This window comes from Gymnogyps californianus, chromosome 14 (genome assembly GCF_018139145.2).
Source record: "Gymnogyps californianus isolate 813 chromosome 14, ASM1813914v2, whole genome shotgun sequence".
NCBI classification, from domain to species: Eukaryota; Metazoa; Chordata; class Aves; order Accipitriformes; family Cathartidae; genus Gymnogyps; species Gymnogyps californianus.
In genome coordinates, this window is record NC_059484.1 from 2,001,326 (window position 1) to 2,018,308 (window position 16,983).

At 51.5% G+C, this 16,983-nt stretch overlaps 2 long non-coding RNA genes and 1 other non-coding gene across 4 annotated transcripts; 1 reads left to right on the forward strand and 2 right to left on the reverse strand.

The window, feature by feature from the left end:
- Nucleotides 1-3,424: 3,424 nt before the first annotated feature.
- LOC127022049 (uncharacterized) lies at nt 3,425-5,135 on the reverse strand. Of its 2 annotated transcripts, none has more exons than XR_007767289.1 (3): nt 5,097-5,135; nt 4,566-4,663; nt 3,425-3,751 (listed from the first exon to the last, which is right to left on the reverse strand). It is a non-coding gene; the product is annotated as an uncharacterized LOC127022049 (long non-coding RNA). The 2 variants fall into 2 exon arrangements; XR_007767290.1 differs by having other exon boundaries at nt 5,054-5,099.
- On the reverse strand, nt 3,922-4,125 carry LOC127022195 (small nucleolar RNA SNORA74). The gene has a single exon (XR_007767313.1). It is a non-coding gene; the product is annotated as a small nucleolar RNA SNORA74 (small nucleolar RNA).
- Nucleotides 5,136-10,379: 5,244 nt separating the features above from the next.
- On the forward strand, nt 10,380-15,670 carry LOC127022075 (uncharacterized). Its single transcript, XR_007767297.1, has 2 exons — nt 10,380-10,686; nt 14,877-15,670. It is a non-coding gene; the product is annotated as an uncharacterized LOC127022075 (long non-coding RNA).
- Nucleotides 15,671-16,983: the final 1,313 nt, after the last annotated feature.

Sequence of the window (16,983 nt, forward strand, 5' to 3'; positions counted from 1 at the left end):
GCGCTCGGGGGCGGGGCTCGGCGTCGCCCGCCTGTCCCCGCCCACCCCGACAGGGGCTGAGGGAAGAAGGGGGGGGTCGGGGGGCCGCGGGTTCGCGGCCGCTCTCAGCCGCCTCAGCGCCTGCCGCCCGCGCAGTCCGCCGTCCCCGCCCGCCACTGCAGGAGCGGCGCGGGGTGACAACCGGAGGGACGGTCCCGGGGTCGGTGCCCTCTGAAACCCAGGTTCCCCCAGGAAGAAACGCGTCCCCAGCCCCGGCGGAAGGAAACCCTCCTCAGACGGAGCCAGGGCTCCCGTCAGGGCCCGCGCCGGCCGCTGCCTGTCCCGCTTTCCGTGACTGGAAACGGAGGAAGGGGTAACGCTGGCCGAGCGCTTTAGCGTGTATTTGCCCAAGATAATAAGGATTCCTCCCTGCCACTTGGCTCTTCTAACCCCCAGAGCGTTGTTACCTTCGTAATAGGGCAGACACTCATAGTCCCTGCAGCTCCCTAGGCCGGGCTCCTGGCAACCAGTGTGGCCATGCTCTGTCAGCATAAGCCTAAGGACTGCTCTCCTCAGCAGAATGAAGATGTTACCGTCCCTAAAATATTTAAGACAATGGGCTCTCGATGCCTATTAGGTTCATTAGAAGATTCTGGTAAAAACCGCTTACAGCTTATGTGCAAGGTTTTCCTTTTCATCTAAGCCAATATTGCCACCTTGCGCTGGTATGAGGAAAGTCACTTTTCCTGTGCTCTCCTTAAATTGGTGGATTTTATGACCAAAGTAGTACTCGTACAATCGGGCAAATACTATTTATGATTTGAAATTCTTTCGTAGTCAATATCTTTCTTTCCAGTTGAATTCTGTGGCTAAAGAACCGGTCTCTCCATCGTCTTGGAAGCTGCTGTGTTCCGGCAGCTTTACAAAGGTGAGGGTGTGTAGCTGAATTCAGTCTCCAGGGGAAACGAAAAATCTGCCTTTTGAATTCATAACAGGCTGATTTTTCTTCTCTATAGGTGGCTGGAGAGCACAATGAAACAATAACACAGAAGGTATTTGAGAAAAACAGAGGATTGGTACAAAATACGTGTTGAAATAATACAAAAATGCTCAGAGAACAATCACAACAGATTCAGCTTTCTTAGCAAGCTCAGGATAAAGAACAATTAAGTGCTCAAAACCAAACACATAAATCTAAGTTAACAATACTTCTGTGCTCCAGTACTGCAGAGCAGTAAAAGCAGAGCAAAGTGCCTTGATGAAATGTAAAGCAATCCAGCCACTTTTGCCCAGTAGAAGTCATATATAGATTGCAAAACCTACACTGCTAATAAACAGAATCATAAATCACGCTAGCATTTCCCAAGTACGAAAGCGGGTCTCGTTCCATTTCCCTGGCTTTATTTCAACGCCAGTATTTTGTTCCTCTTGGACCGCACAGGTTCTCTCTCAATTTCCTTTGTCGTCCTTCAGTCAAGGCACCAAACTGGCGGCGAGGTGAATCATTTTGACCTTTATTGATTGCATTTGCGCTGCAGAAGGAGCCGTACAGCGCTGACCATCACTACCCTGCTAACACAGCTGCTGCGGTAAGACGCAGAGCTCCAGTTCCCTAAGCCTGTACTCGTGCTGATCACTGGAGAATGTTTATGACATTCCTATATTTTTTCTTTTCCAGTGTGCGCGCAAAGCCTGGTGGATTTGGGGAAAAAGTGGTACCCCTCCAGCTGCCTGAGAGTTGCAGGGCCTCAGAAGAGCTCTCATGGTGCGCAAGGCGTGTACTGAGCAGAGCTCTGCAGCCCTTCCCAAGTGCTCTGATGGGATAATCACCACTGCGGACAGACTTTCTCCGTCCTTTTCTACTGCATTTTTTTGTTACAGCGCAACCAGGCCTACAAAGTCTTGGGTTCAGCCCTGAGACGAGTGCATTAGAGCTTTATCGCAGAAACAGTTTTTCAAGGAAATAAGCCAGTCAGCGTGTATTTATTGTCCATATAGCACATGCTTTATGTGGCTGACAGTAGAGCGTATATTCCTCATTTTTTGCCGATTTCAGAAATACCTGGTACAGCAGCAGAGACCCCTGAGACAGCGAGCGTGTTTCTTGGCAGTCAGCAGGCAGAAACCCGCGCCCACCCTGAGGGCAGCGGGCAGCCAGCCGTAGGGCACCCATCCCCTCCTGGGTGAGTACTGGGAAAGAGGAAGATTGCTGGGTACTATGTAAATCCATAGGAAGCCTGGTTATTAGTTTTGCAGGTAGAACTTGTTCATATAGAAACAGTAAAATTATTTACGTATAAGACATCAACTAAGAAAAAACTTTTTTCCAATAATGTTGAATACTGGGACAAATATTTCCATATAAAGTATAAAAAATGCATATTCAAAGATGTCGATAGTCAGATGGCAGAGGAGCTAACAGTGTCAGGGGCATTTAAAAATTAGGAGAGCCCTGGAAAAATTCAACACCGTAATTCATCTATACTAACTGCATGACAGAAGCACCTATTTGACATAAACCATCAGTAACTTGGGAACTAACCTGGTGTGCACTCGTGTTTTATCAAAAGCCTCACATTTATGAACTCCAGCCACTAACAACCTAAATACGCTGACGCTGTTACGCTCCTGCAGATAGCATGGTGTACAACGGCAATCTCGTGTCTGTGCTTCCGAGTTTAATTCACATATAGATGGCACTGCAGCTACAGCAGCAGCTACGACAGGGTAATTGTAATGTAATGATGTGACTGAAGACCATTAAATTGTTTTTTAGAAAATGAAAACAGAAGTTTTAGCCTAAAAAACTCCCAAGTTTGGATTATTTCACAAACACGGGGTTCTCCAGAAAACTGCGCTGAATCCAAATGGGTCAGGCATCTTGGTGAGAGCAACATACTCCTTTGCTCTGACGACGACAGTCACTTTTGAGTTTAAAGAGCATTTTTGTCCGAATCCATGATGGTCGTCTTTCCCCTCCCACCGGTTTCAATGTATTTTACACATCTGGCAGCCTTTATCCAACTCACCCACCTTTTGTGGGCTTCACCTCCCCCCAGGCCAAGGGAAGGGAGATAATGAGAAAGTTCTTTCAAGCCAGGAACTGAAGCACGGGAAGGGAAGAATATCTCGTGAACTTGTACGGGCCGTGTATGCAGCAGAAATAGTTATTCCAGACCTTATTTATTTCCTTTATGGAAAAGGTTAAACATCTGATCTCCTTCAGAGCGCTGGAGGAAAGGAAGCCTTGTTAAAAATCTGTCCTTGCAGCAGAGGCTCTGGAGGAGAGCGCGCGTGCGTGCGTGCGGCAGGAGGGGCACCAGGTGCCCAGTGCCGCATTCCTCCCTCTCCAGGCTCCCACAGAGGAGAATTCAACGCGACTTTCCAATCCTGCTGTACCCCACAGCCTTATGATATAATGAAAGCCAAAATGAGCAAGTTTAAATATAAATAAGTTTAATAAATAGAGGTCATGTAAAAAATATCATTTTAAACAAGCAGTGAGAGGGGATTAACAATTAACAAATTGTATATGTGATTCTTGTTATACCTTGCCCCCAACCACCTCTGATGGTTCAAGTTACTACATCCAGATCCTGAAAACAAGTACTGCTCCAGTAGTCCCATTTCAGTTGTGGACTGAAAGTTTCCATCTTCTCAATCTCGTTCAAATGGGGATCTTCAAAGCAGCACCAACAGCTTTGCTTTTCTTCCGACAACTACTGCTGCTCCAGCCAGCCCCCACCTGCAGCAAAACATGTAAACCGTTTGCCTGTAATTAAAAAACATACGAAGACAGTTAACAGGAGTACCTCTAAAGACCCCAAATTCAACCCCTAACACTGACCAGTTAATTAGCTGACCTTCATTTTTATATTAAAGATTCAATATTAAACAAAATGTCTGCAACAGAAATTTTTTTTATTATTTTTCTGACTGTGCATTGTCTGCATCCAATCTAGGATTAACTCCACCGAGAAGGAGTTACTCCACTCTCCAGCATGCAGAGTGCTGCCAAAACCTGGCACCATCTAGCGCTAGAACAGCACCGGTGGTGCCAGGAGCGACTCGGCAGCGCGTTTCTCTCCCAGCAGCATAACACTATCACAGGCACCGAGCAGCGACGGGTAGCTGACTACCGCTGGATGAAACAGAACTCAAAACTGAGTTTTTAAAGGACAGAAGGAAGTAGAGGCCCAAAAGTACATCCCTGTGGTGATGTGGGCCTCGCTTCTAACACCTCCTCTCACCAGGGCTTCCTCCAGCAACTGGAAGCACTGCGTGCTTCGCTAGATACACCAGGTTATTACTTCCACCCCAGAGCACCAGAGGCTGGCACAGCAGCCCATTCACAAGCCAGCAGAGGCCATTTAGTTTATTTAGCAGGGCAGAACGAACAGTCTTTTGCCCATCTCTCCTTGCTGGCTGATGGAGAGATCTCACCCATGTAGCTCAAAAGGCTCCCAAGCTCTCCCTGTGCCTCACGTGCAGGTTATTCCTTTGCATCTCCTCTCCACAGGCACCGGTCACACTATTGCAAAACTCGGGGGTTTCACAAACGAAGGCCACCGCTGAGGACCCGTTACCTGAGGGCTGTATCTTCCAGACAGCTCTTTGCCATCCGAGACCTCAGGTTTACAGCGATCCCTTCACACACGCTTAAGCTGCGTATCAGCTGGAAGCCCTAAAGAGAGCACAAGAGAAACATCACTTTAAACGTTCAATTAATTAAATCTGTATTAATAGAGCTAAACAGCTGGGATCTGGCTTGCGGAAGAGGGGGGGGGGGACCTCAAACCGAGTAACAGGCTGAGAAATTACTTCTAAACGGCACACCTGAACAAATTACCCTCCGGTCCCAGGCCCTCACAGGTTATCAGCCAGCGCGGGCCGCCGGGCACGACCGCCTTTCGGCCATTAATAACAATTAAAAAAAAAAGGGGGGGGAGGGGGAATATTTCACGTGGCGTTTTCCGTTCCCAGTGCCCCGGGGAGGGGTGAGGCACCCCAGGCCTCCAGCCCCGGTGGCGGAAAGACCCACGGCGGGAGACCCGGCGTCTTCACCTCACCTCACCTCACGACGCCGGGACGGGGGAGGCCCGGCGCCTTCACCTCACCTCATGGCGGCCGTCCCGGCCCGCCGCCGCCGCCACCGCCGTCCCTCATGGCGGTGGGCGCCGAGAAAGGCCGAGCCGCGCCGCGCCGCCGAGGTGGTTCCGCAGGCGCCGCCCCGCTCGCCTCGGCCGCTCCCCTCGGGGCGGGCCCGGCCCGGCGCGGCCCGGGCGGCGGTGGCGGGGCCCGGGCGGCTTCCGTCGGGAGAGGCTGGGTGAAAATAAACTCACTGACCTCGTGAAAGAGAGGAAGAGGCAGCGAAAACGGCGTGGCTCTGCCTTCAGCTCCTCCATTCGGGGTCAGAACAAATGCTGGTGTCGAGTATTGGCTTGTGTCTCATCGCGCAGTGCTCGCAGGAAGAAATACAGTGTGTTACCATCTCCACGTCCCCAGCCGTGACAGACACTTAATGTTACGAAAGTGATTTTCATCAGAGCCCAGCCGATGCCCCGGAGCTGCCTTGCAGCCGGGCTGGACCTTACAGCCGCGGTGCATGCGGCAGTAATGGCCAAGGGAAACGGGACTGGCTGACACAGCACGTTCGCAGAACTTTTCTTGCAGCGATTTACTGAATTTTCTTCCCCCTCCCACAGCATTGCTCTTTCTTTTGCTCCGGGGACCGTCTGTGCGGCACAGACGCTGTTGAGCCAAGGTCCGATAAGTACAGAAGCATCCCGGTACCGATCCCGCAGCGCCGGAGCTGGAGAAGAGCCGGTGACCCAGTGCAGGTAGCGAGTCCCCGGGCACGGGCGGTTTCAGAGCTGAGGATGACAGTCACGCATCGCTCTTGCTGTTGCAGGAGCTCCAGACATTGGTTACACCGTGGTGGGTCCCATCCTAGGCTTGTAGCACACATTTTTTAAGCATTACAGCTCCATGCTAATGCAAGTCCCTCGAGCAGATGAGCTGTGCCAGCAGACAGTGGTTCATGTCCTGATTTAACCCATCCTGCTAATTCATGGGAGCAAAATCTCTTGGATGTGATCCCTCCTTTATTCTGTAATTGAGCATTTACTCGACAGGGGTTAAACAGGCTTCTGGAGCCTGTTGAGTTGCTTTGAACACAAACTGCAGGGCTGTGTGAGGATGCAGGGAGTTCAAGTGAGGCTGTCTCTAGACTAGAGGAGCTCTTCTGAAGCCTGGCTGTGCTTTTGTTTTGTGGTAACTTGTATCTCTAATCTGGCTTGAAACAAAGCGTCTCAGTCACTTCAGTCCCCAACACTGCACTTGCAGGAGAGAAGGAGGATGTATTTAGCTTCCACCAAGCTAAGATGAACGACAGGCCAAGCAGGGATCTCGGTATCAAAGAACAACGTGATGTTTGCTGACATCAGCTATGGGCCTGGGAGAGAGGGAAGGCCAACACAGCTAAGCAGATGAAACCGCCATGAAACCAGCTCTCGGATAGTCAAGCCAATGCTGTGGACACTTCTGGGGTATTGCTGCAGGCAACTGCCCGTATCTCCCGTCTCCAGGCCTGGAAGCAGGCGGGAGGTCAGGCAGGAGGACCTGTTGCCCAGCTAGGTGCTGTTTCCAGTCACGGTGTGGTTGTGCTCAGCTCTGCAGACCGGCATCTGGCCAGGCTGCTGCAGCACGGACTCCAAGCACGGCATTGCTGGGCTCAGCCTGTTCCAGAAGCCTTTTCTCATCCCCTCAGAGGGATGCAGCAGCTGTAGAGAGCACGCTCACCAGGAAGCTGTGGCAAAAGAGGGCTCTACTCGATATCCATGGCAGAGCCGTTGTCTTTCACCTGGTGTGACACCATTTATCCAAAGTTCACAAATAACGTGCAGGCATTTGTTTGAGATAAACCAATGCTCCAAACCCAACTGCTGGAGGGGAAAGCTGTGCAGGAACGCAGGGAAATCTATGCTGTGAAGTGAGAGGCTGGTGCTGGCATTGAGAGTCGCTGAGTTCTGGTATTTGGCATTCAGAAAGCTTTTGAAGTATATCTCCCTGGTCCTGCTGAAAACCACGTTTGAAAACCACTGGGCCCAATTTGGGCCCCACGCTGCGCTAATGAGTTACACAGCTTCCAAACTGGAGCTGTTGCTTAGGCAGTGTTGTGGTTTAACCCCAGTCAGCAGCTAAGCACCACGCAGCCGCTTCCCCCTCTCCGCTCCCAGTGGGGTGAGGAGGAGGAAAGGGAAAAAACAAAACTCATGGGTTGAAATAAGAACAGTTTAATAACTAAAGTAAAATATAATACTAACAATAGTAATAATGAAATATAATAATAATAATAGTAATGAAAAGGAATATAACAAAAAAAAGGAAGGGGGGGGAAAGGAAAAAAAAACAGTGATGCACAATGCAATTGCTCACCACCCGCTGACTGATGCCCAGTTAGTTCCCGAGCCGCGATCTGCACTTCCCAGCCAGCTCCCCCCAGTTTACATACTGGGCATGACGTTCCATGGTATGGAATACCCCTTTGGCTAGTTCAGGTCAGCTGCCCTGGCTCTGCTCCCTCCCAGCTCCTTGCACACCTGCTTGCTGGCAGAGCATGGGAAACTGAAAAGTCCTTGGCTTAAGATAAGCGCTACTTAGCAACAACTAAAACATCAGAGTGTTATCAACATCATTCTCACACTAAATCCAAAACACAGCACTGTACCAGCTACTAAGAAGAGAGTTAACTCTGTCCCAGCCGAAACCAGGACAGGCAGCCTGCTCCGGGTCTCGGCAGAGCTCATCATCCATCCCCGTCTGTGGGCACGTGCCCTCGGCCACAGGCAATAACACCTCCAGTAACAAAATCGTGAAGTGCCCTCTGCGTTTGCTATTATCTGTCCCGCCACCATAGCAGCTTTTTGTCAGCCCTGGATCTTCTGTACTGGAGCATAGCCAGGAAACTCTTGTCCTTCACTAGGTTCATCACCAGCTGGGAAAGCACCTAACGCTTTCTACCGCTCAGCACCAGCCTCTCTCCCTGCCAGGGCTGTCCTGGGCAGAACAAGCCCAGCGCTTCCCGGGACGAGGCAGGGACAGGCTGTGTCGGGGAGGAGCACCCCACATGTCATGGCCTGCATGAGCATCCTCACATCCAGGAAGAATAGCTGCCCACCTTGGGCTGAAAAAAGACCAAGAAGCATTTGAGGAAGACAGAGATGGAGTGGATGATTGCCTAAGGCAAGAGACAGCTCCAGCTGAGCATCGGTGGCATCCCCAAGCTCTGAGAGCCTAAACTACAGGAGGAGCACGGGGGAGGGATCCCAGCCTTTCCCAAAAGGCCTTGAAATGTCGCACTGGAGCACAAAGCCCTGCTGAAAAACTTACTTTGAATGGATCCCAAGTGAGAGACGTTACAGCTACACCGCTGTGCCTGGCCACGGATAGACGGAGCGCTGAGCCGGTGTTAAGGCGTCCAACGGAGGCTGGGGAAGGTATAGCGGCATCTCTCTCCCAGTGCGGGACTTGGCAGGACTACAACTTTTTTTCTGCTTGTTTCAGGGCAGGGTTTTTTGCTGTTGGCAGCCCACAGCCATTTCTGAGCTGACTCTTCCTACCTCATGTGTCTGAAGTGCAGTATCAGGGGTAAGCAGAGAGCCAGCTCGCCTGCGCTCTGGTTCCCGTTAGCTGGCGCTTGATTTCATTTTTTCCAGCTTCATAGATCCTGTGTTTCCTGCGCTGGTTCTCCATGCCCCTACGTGTGCATCTCAGCATTGAGGTCCGCGTGGATGCTTACAGCAAATTTGATCTTGCTGAACTCTCCAGCTTCAATCTGGGAAGAAAAGTACTTTCACTGCTTGGATACGGCACTTTGAACCAGAAATCCTTCCACCGCAGCTCATGACGCAGGTGGCACTGTGTCCTTCCATGCTGAGAAAGAAAATTAGCCCTCAGCACCCAAGGAGAGACACAAGTCAGATTCTTCAGCCTGGAAAAAATTGCTTTTGTAGCCAGATAATTGAACTAGAGAGAGAAATATTAACTGAATGAATGATTCTCACTCTCTCAAAGCAAGAATAGGGGCTTCTCTATTAGAGACAAATTTTCTCTTAGCCCCCGACTCGTTAAACTGGGGTGCTTCTGGGCTTTCTGCCCATCTGAACAAGAGCCACGCATTTCATCTGACTGCGCAGAGGGGACCCTGCAATTTCCCCTTCCCAGCTATCATCACAAGATGGCATTACAGACTTAAAAGCTGAGCCAGCTCTGCTAATGCTCAGAGATCTTTTCCAGACCCTGGGGCGTCCAACCCCAGAAGAAGCTGTGGACTTAACCCTGCCTGCTGAGCTCCTCCGCCAGGTCTCAGCCCCCGACACTTGCTTTTAATCACGTCCCTTTAATGTCAAGGCTGTGCTTTAAGCACACGGCATGCGGAATGAAAAGCTGCAGCCGTTACTCCTGCAACCTGTGAGCCATCTAATTGCACCGATTTAAGCTAGTTACAGTTTTGACAGTTAATGGCATGCAGAGCGCTTTAATCTTGACCTGCAACACCTCCGGCTCTTCCAGGGCCACCTCTGCCCCCGAGGAGACACTGCTAATCAGACCAAGCAGTGAAGTAGTTTAAGATACGGCTAAAGGGAGCCAAGGGCAAATCATGAGCAAAACGCACCCGACTCATTTTGTTGCAAAGCACTGTCAAATTTAGACCTGTCTTTTGTTTGCCTGAGAATGATTTGGGAGAGCAATGATAAGTCTTTCAATAATTTACAGCTTTAAAATAATAACAAAAAGAGAAAAATCACTCTTCTTAGATATGTTTTTTAAAAAATAAAGCTTATTTTGAGTTAGGTGCATAAAGCCCGGGTGCAGTACGTTATCCCCTCTGTGTCCCCCCGCTCCCTCTGCCCTCACGGGGATGCAGCCTGCCCTGAGCTGCCTGCCCACCCACGGCATGACCCACAGCCAACAGCCACGGCTCAGCTTGGCCCCACTGGTGAGGAAGCTCCAGCCCCACACGCCGCCCCATCACCTCAGGAGAGAGCATCAGCAATGGCCTTGGCTCACAGGGGACCGCGCTCCCCTTCAGCTCTTGTTGCTGCTATCAAAGCAGGCAATACTTTACCTAGGCCAGGCTACCATAGCTGTGCTCACTTGCTGGGTAGTTTCTGTTTGCTGAGGGTTATATGCAGCTTGGATCAGCCCCAAGGGCCCAACAGCCCCTTAATGGCCCTGACCAACCTCACCTGACACCCCTACACCCATAGGACAGGAGCCCCATTTAAGCTCAGCCCTGGAGCTTTACTCTTCCTATGAGTGATGCTGCAGGAGCGCCTGGCTCCAGCCCTGCCTCTGGCCCTGCTCCTGGATGGACCCCTTGGCTCCCGAAGGACATGTGTTGTACCTGTGTCTCTGGCTCTATTTTCTAGATGGACTTTAGACCCATGTTGTAGCTATGCCTCCAGACTTGTCCTTGGCTCCTCTCCTCTTGCTCCTGGGTGGGCTCTGGACTTGGGTCGTTGCAAGCTGGACCTGGGACTGGTGGTGGATGCTGTAACCAGCACCTGGCTGTGCTCAGACCTAGTGGGACTCTGCCTGCTGGTGAGGATGAGATCTCTGCTGGGGTCATCTTGGCTGCCCTTCCCTTAGGGAGCAGCTGGCCTGCCCTGCTCCCTGATGGGCCCATCGTCTTGTCGCAAGAGAGTAAGTACAAAACCTGTTAATCTGTATGCTAATCCTGCTCCTCTGTGGACCTTCCTGGGCCCCAGTAGGGGGGAGCTGTCCTGCTATGGTATTCAGTGGCTGTATCAGGAGATGAAGATGCAGGGCTGGGGTAGCGTGAGGCTTGCTGTTCCTGCATGTGAGTGGGTGCTCCAGGCTTCATCCACCAGTTGCTCCCTGCAAGAAGCAGTCACGATCTAACTGCATCTCCTTCCCCGGCCAAGGGCCCTGCAGCCTCCCACCAGGGCTTAGTATTTGTCTGTCTTGATAGATCGGTGGCTGTGCTGTCTCCTGGGGTGACAGCTCTCCCCGGTGCAGCTGCCCCGGGGGTGGCAGTGGGGCAAGATCCGTTGCTGAGCTGTCTCTGAGGCTGTAGCTGGATGTGTCCCTCTGGGCAGAGCAGGGCAATGCCAGTCAGGCTGTTCCCTTCACTGTGGAGGTAGAGAGCAACCTCCCTTGGCTCAGAGGAAAGAGCAATCAAAAAAGGTTAAATAAACCAAAATCAGCCCGCTGGAGGGGCGGACGCACCAGCACCAAGTGCGGTGCCACTCCGCATCTGGCTGGGCAGGAGCATGCTCTGCCTGCTGGGAGAGCCCTGCCTCCCCTCCCTGCCTGCAGCCCCTCTCCCCAGCTGCCCTCCCTCCAGGCCTGCCTGGGTTTCATCTCGCTGCCAGACCCTGGGTCTTTTTGTTGTTCAAAATGTACCCGGGCAGCATGAGGAGCCTGTGCGGTTCCCCTCTGTTCTCGACTGAAACTGCTGCAGAGCAATTTCTTTTTCCCTTTTGTCTCTGCAGAGCCCTGGAGCTCTGCTCCCTTCCCCTCCCATCCCTCCTGTCCTCCTGCTGAGCTCCTCCCTGGCCGAGTCTCCTTCCCTGGTGTCCCCTTCCCCTCCCAGCTCCTATTCAACTCCCATTTTTTCACTTCTTTCCCTCCTTCAGTTGCTCCCAGCCAGAAGCCAGATTGCAAACTGCAATCTCTGTTACTCAGTGCCTTTCATCTAACGGATCCTAAGCCGCTTTCTCAGCATGATAAATGTGATCTGCTAATCCTATGGAGGGGGATCCCCCAGTACACAAGTCACCTCTGGGATCTGTGGCACATTTCATGGCATCAAGCCGCAGGGTCTGTCTCGGTTGCAAACGTACAAGTGGTAAAGTAGCTGCCTTGCCCCTGAACATGGGCATCACAACTTGCTCCTCTCCCTCAGCCCCTCCACCACCCCTGGGGATTCATCTTAGGAATTTACACATGCAGGAAGACTAACCAAAGCAGATCTTCCTCTTTCAGTGGTCCACCAGGTCCCTTTTCAGCAAGGAAGAAGCTCTGTAAGGCAAGCGGCTGGGTATGGGATTAACTACATGGAAGCGGGCTTGCGCAGCACCAACCTGAACATGCTACCGGGCTGTTCTGGATCTCTGGTTACTCTAAATGATACTAAGACCATAAACCCCAGTTACTCTGAGTGCCATTTTGCTGGTGCTGGTTTAATTCTGTGAGGTCTTGTAAAGCCTGACTCAAGTCCCAGGGGAGTTTAGCCAGTGCTAGCACCAGGAGCAGGGTGGTGTAAGCATGGCCCGTGTATCCTGGGGTCGGAAGTGGGTAGAGATGAGTGGACACACCAAGAAAAGCACCAGCCCAGCATTTTAGAGTAGAGCTAACTAGAAACAGCTTATTCCACTAAAAAAAAAAATAAAGAAGGAAAAAAAATCATTCTTAATTAGGACAGAAACCCCCAGATAGGCTTTTTTAAAGAAAAAGCCTAAAAATATCATTTTTGCTTTGATTTGAAAACTATTTTTGCTCTTCAGACTGTAAGATAAAACACATTTGAATTGATGATGCATTTCACAACAAAAATATATCCCTTTTCATCTTGAAAATGCTGAAATGGGTTGTTTCAAAATTTTCAACATTTACACCCCTTTTTAAAAAACAAAAATTTTTAATCTAGCTGAAATGTCTTTTTTTTGAAAGGAAACTCTTGATTACATTTTTCTTCCAACAGCTTTAATTAGAATTAACAATTACAGCTGATTCTTAGCTGGGTGATAAACAGCTGAACTGTTCAGTGGACTGAATCCACTCTGCAGCCCTCTCTGCTCTGGGACTTCCAAACGAGCTCCAGCACTACCAGCAGTTTAGCCCTCTGCAACATTTTAGCCTTGTCTAGTCACTGGAATTTATTTTTCTTTCTTTTTTTCCCCACTCTTTCTCCTTTGAGGATTAGTTTTTACCAGTGCAGCATCTCTAACAGTCAGGGAACTTCACAGTGAGTGGAGATCACATTGATTTCTCGAGGAAGAAGCTGCATACTAATTTTTCCTATTTTTCTCCCATGAGGAAAGCAGGTAACAGCTTCAGTAAGGCAGCTGGGTTTGTAGATATTATGTTCACCTGCAGGATGACAGGGAAGTCTCAGGTCTGCAGGACCATCATGGGAAAGAAGGAGACCTCAGCTGGTCTGATGCAATGTCTGGAGACGAAGCTAGTGTTGTTGGTAAAGCAAAGCACATGGGCTTAAAGCAGAATGGGTTAAACCTGAGAAAAGCATTAGGTGAGGATCAGGGGATGGATCAGTCCATGGTCCAGCCACGAAAAAGGCCAGGAAGGGCATCCTGCTTAAACCAGACCCCCTATCAGGCAGAGGGGAACCCTTGCTTGTCATGCACAGGGTGATGCTTGTTGTAACAGCAGCTCAGGACCCCCAGGGCAAGGGCTTGTTCTGGGCAGCTCTGAATCCTTCGGCTCAAGCTGCTGTATCCCCTGCCTTGATGCCTCTGCAGCAAAACCCATCCGTCAGCCGGAGGGTTCCCAGGCTCGTGACCACCCTGGAGGGCCCCAGTGACCAGCAGAAAGGAGCTGCAGAGAATCCCAATGGCTTTTTGGGGCTGGAGCCCAGGTCAAAGCCTTCTCAGACAGCATCCCAAAGGTGTCCAGGGCCTTCTACCCCATGGTGCGGGGCTGGGGGCTCAGCTGCTGTCCCACCAGTGCTTCCCTCTGCGTCCAGGATGATTTTCACACACCCCAACTCTTTGGGGCCAAGGGAAGGAACGCTGCAGCAGTGTGAACGGAGAGGAAGGGCATGGTGGTGGAGGGGAAAGGAAGATATTAGTCTGCTCTTAAACCCCCTAAAACCTCTGTTTCAGGCACCCAGGCAGGTTTGTCCAGCCTTTGCAGGCAACCTCCAGAGAGCCAACAGGCACTGGGGCGTCCTCCTTTGCCGAAACCAATGTCCCCGGTGCCCACGGGAGCTCTGCTGCTGCCAGGTCCATTGCCCTTCATCGCTGCTCGTCCCCGTGTTGGCTCGTTGCTGTTAAGGGCTGATCTCTTCTCCCTGGAGGCAAGCCCATGGCTTCAGCCTGTCCCACCTCGCTCCTCCTACTCCCCTTGATGGTATTAAGCGAGAGGGAGGTTTCTGTATAGAAGTCTCCCTGTGATTAATGGATTAAGGGATTTTGTGAAAATTAAAGCCTTTCTTCATACTTCACACTTTCAGCTCTTCAGCTGTTGCTTTTTCCCTTCTACTTCCACACAGAAATCCCCGTGGGCCTCGCTTGCCCCATCCCTTTTGCCGATGTTTTCTCCCCGCACTGACCTGGAGACGTGGCTGGCAGCACCCACTGCTCTTTGCCACCCAGTTTACCCAAAAGCTTCACCCTGCCGAGCCCCTGGCAGACCCTGCCGCTCTTGGGCCAGCAGTTGCAGAGAGGAGGGTGCTGCAAGCATGGCTTATTTCTATACGAACCCAACCCAGGAGAGGGGCTGTAAATGCCTCTTTATTTCCATATTTATCATCGCAGTTCAGATGGATGAGGAATCCAATGGAAAGTTTAGGTGAAACGGAGAGGAAATGAAAAAGTGTCGGTAAGCGGCAGCTCAGCCGAGAGACTGGCAGCCTCGAGGGTTTCCAGCAGCAAAAAGGCTTTCAATTACCGTGCCGTGCTGCTGCTCGATAACATCTTCATTTCCCCAGCCGCGCTGCCGGGATGGATGGGGCAGCGGGTCCTTGCTGTGGAGCACCCTGTGCCCTGCCATCGTGTGACCCCAGCTGTTTTCCCAAAGACTGCAGCCTGGTCGTTACAGGGATGTGGACCTGAGACTCTTTTAAAAAAAAAAAAAAAAAAAGGCACGTTTGGTCTCGTTGATGTTTTACAGGGCTGTTTTCTTCCCAGATGCCAGTAGGTACCGTGAGCAGCAGCAGAATGTGGGTGCTGAGGCGCAATAAATATCTCCAGGTAATGAGCACCGCAGTCACTTGCTCCATGGTGGAAAGGAGCCGCAAAGGCTTTGCTGGACGACTTCAGAGCATCCAGCGCTGGGTGTTGGTGATGGATGATGATTTAAAGCCCATTTTTGCAGGGAATAACGGCTCATAACCGTCCCCTCTCCTTTAAGTGTGCGACACCACTGAGATTTATGGTCTCCTTGTTTCCACCTTATGGGAAGTGTTTTATTAATCGTCCCTGTGCTTGCTCCTGAACCCATGTGTGCTGCAGTGTGCAGATGCTTCAAATGCAGTGAAGAGGAGGTGGCAGTGCGGGATGCGGCTCCTGGGGAAAGCAGCCGGAGCAGCAGGGATGGGTGCTTCCCGAGACCTTTCCAAGGATCTGAAACCTTCAGCCCTGGCAGGCACCGTCTGCCCACAGGCCGAGGGAGCCTGGCTCAGCCCAGGCTGCTTTGCCGGGGGATAACCAGGACTGCAAGTCTGTGCCTAGGGCCTGTGCATCCCTGGGGAGGAGGTGGCGGATGGAGCTGCCCCATTGCTGCCTGCACGGTCCCCCTCTGGCACCCCATGCCGGTGGCTTTATTCTTACCTAAATCCCTGCTTGGACACCTGGAAAGGCTCCTGCTCAGGTCATTAGAGATGACTGCTTCTAGAAAGGGTCCTTGGGACGCTGCTGCCCTCGGCGTCCCAGCCCGGTCGTAGCCGAGCTGGTGGCACTAAAAACTTTATGTTCCCTTCACACCGGTTACATACCCGCCAGGTCCCTCTGCTCTTGCTACGGGCTTTATTCTCCTCTCTGCTTCTAAATCATTTGTGCATGGCTTCCTAGGAAAGCAGCTTTGAATTGATCACCGTTGCCGCCTTATCTAATTTAATCCAAACCTGATATCAAACGGGAGCGAGCGAGGGAAGCCCAGTGGGAAGCCTGCTTGTGGCAAACCACTTGGCTGTGATGAACAGCATCATTAATAACCTGTAATGAAATGCTGGAGTCATCTGGCATTGCCGGGCTCTTGAAATAAGGCAGAGCCTGCCCTCGCTCCCCTGGCTGAAGCCGCCAGGCTCCCATGAGGGCCGAGCCATCCTGTCGATGCGTTCCAGAGGGAAAAGAGTCGTTGCGAACTGACACGCGCCGGCATCCCGACCCCGAGCTGTGCCGCTGCCGTGCTGGCAGCAGCTCACCCAGAAACCCTCGTGCTTCGCCTGCTGGCAGAGCCTCCCCGTGAGCGGGGACGGCCCCACGGCTCATCGCATCCCATTTACTGCTCCGGAGGCTCTGAGGGATTGATGGCAAAAGCCCTCGGACGAGTCTTTTTTTTTTTTCTTTTTTTTTTTTTTTTTTTTTGGGACAGTGAATTAAATAGTATTTGGGCTGGTGGTGATGAGAGGCTGCAAGTGGGACCCATCTGATCCTTCTGGCAATTCGGAGAGGCTGATGCTGACGTGGCAGAACTGGTCCTGCAAAAGCCCCTGCGTCCCAGCACACAAAATGGGTGAGAAAAAGCATTTTTAAAAGCAAGCGGGGTAACCCTGCAGCTGCAATGCCACCCCATCTCAAACCCAGGGTTTGCCCCTGTCCTCTCTGGATGCATATGCACTGCAAAAATCATCTGCTCTGAACTCAGGCTGAGTCGTGACTCGCTTCTTGGGTTGTAAAGACATGTTTCATCATCTCAGCGTGGAAAGTGGCTGCCGCCAGCTCTCTGGCAGCGGCGAGGCTGGCCGGGGCAGGCTGGGAGGCGATGCAGCATAGCACCGGAGCTGCAGGTCATTGAACAATTACACCCGCTTGGAGCCTGAATTTCATCTAATCTTTTGGAGCTACAGCATGACACAAAAGGTTGAGGGGAAGGAAAGGCTGGAGGGCAAAAGTGTTTCAGACAACAATCCTGGTAGGACACTCTTCCAAGTGACTGTCTGGCCACAAATCCATCTATTTTGGTGCGTGCAAGCATGGAGTGCAAAGCCGGACCTGCCACCTGGAAACTCGACCTAATGAGTCTCCTGCAGCCTGTGGAGTTTGCTTATTATCCAGGAGAACGACACCTTTCACA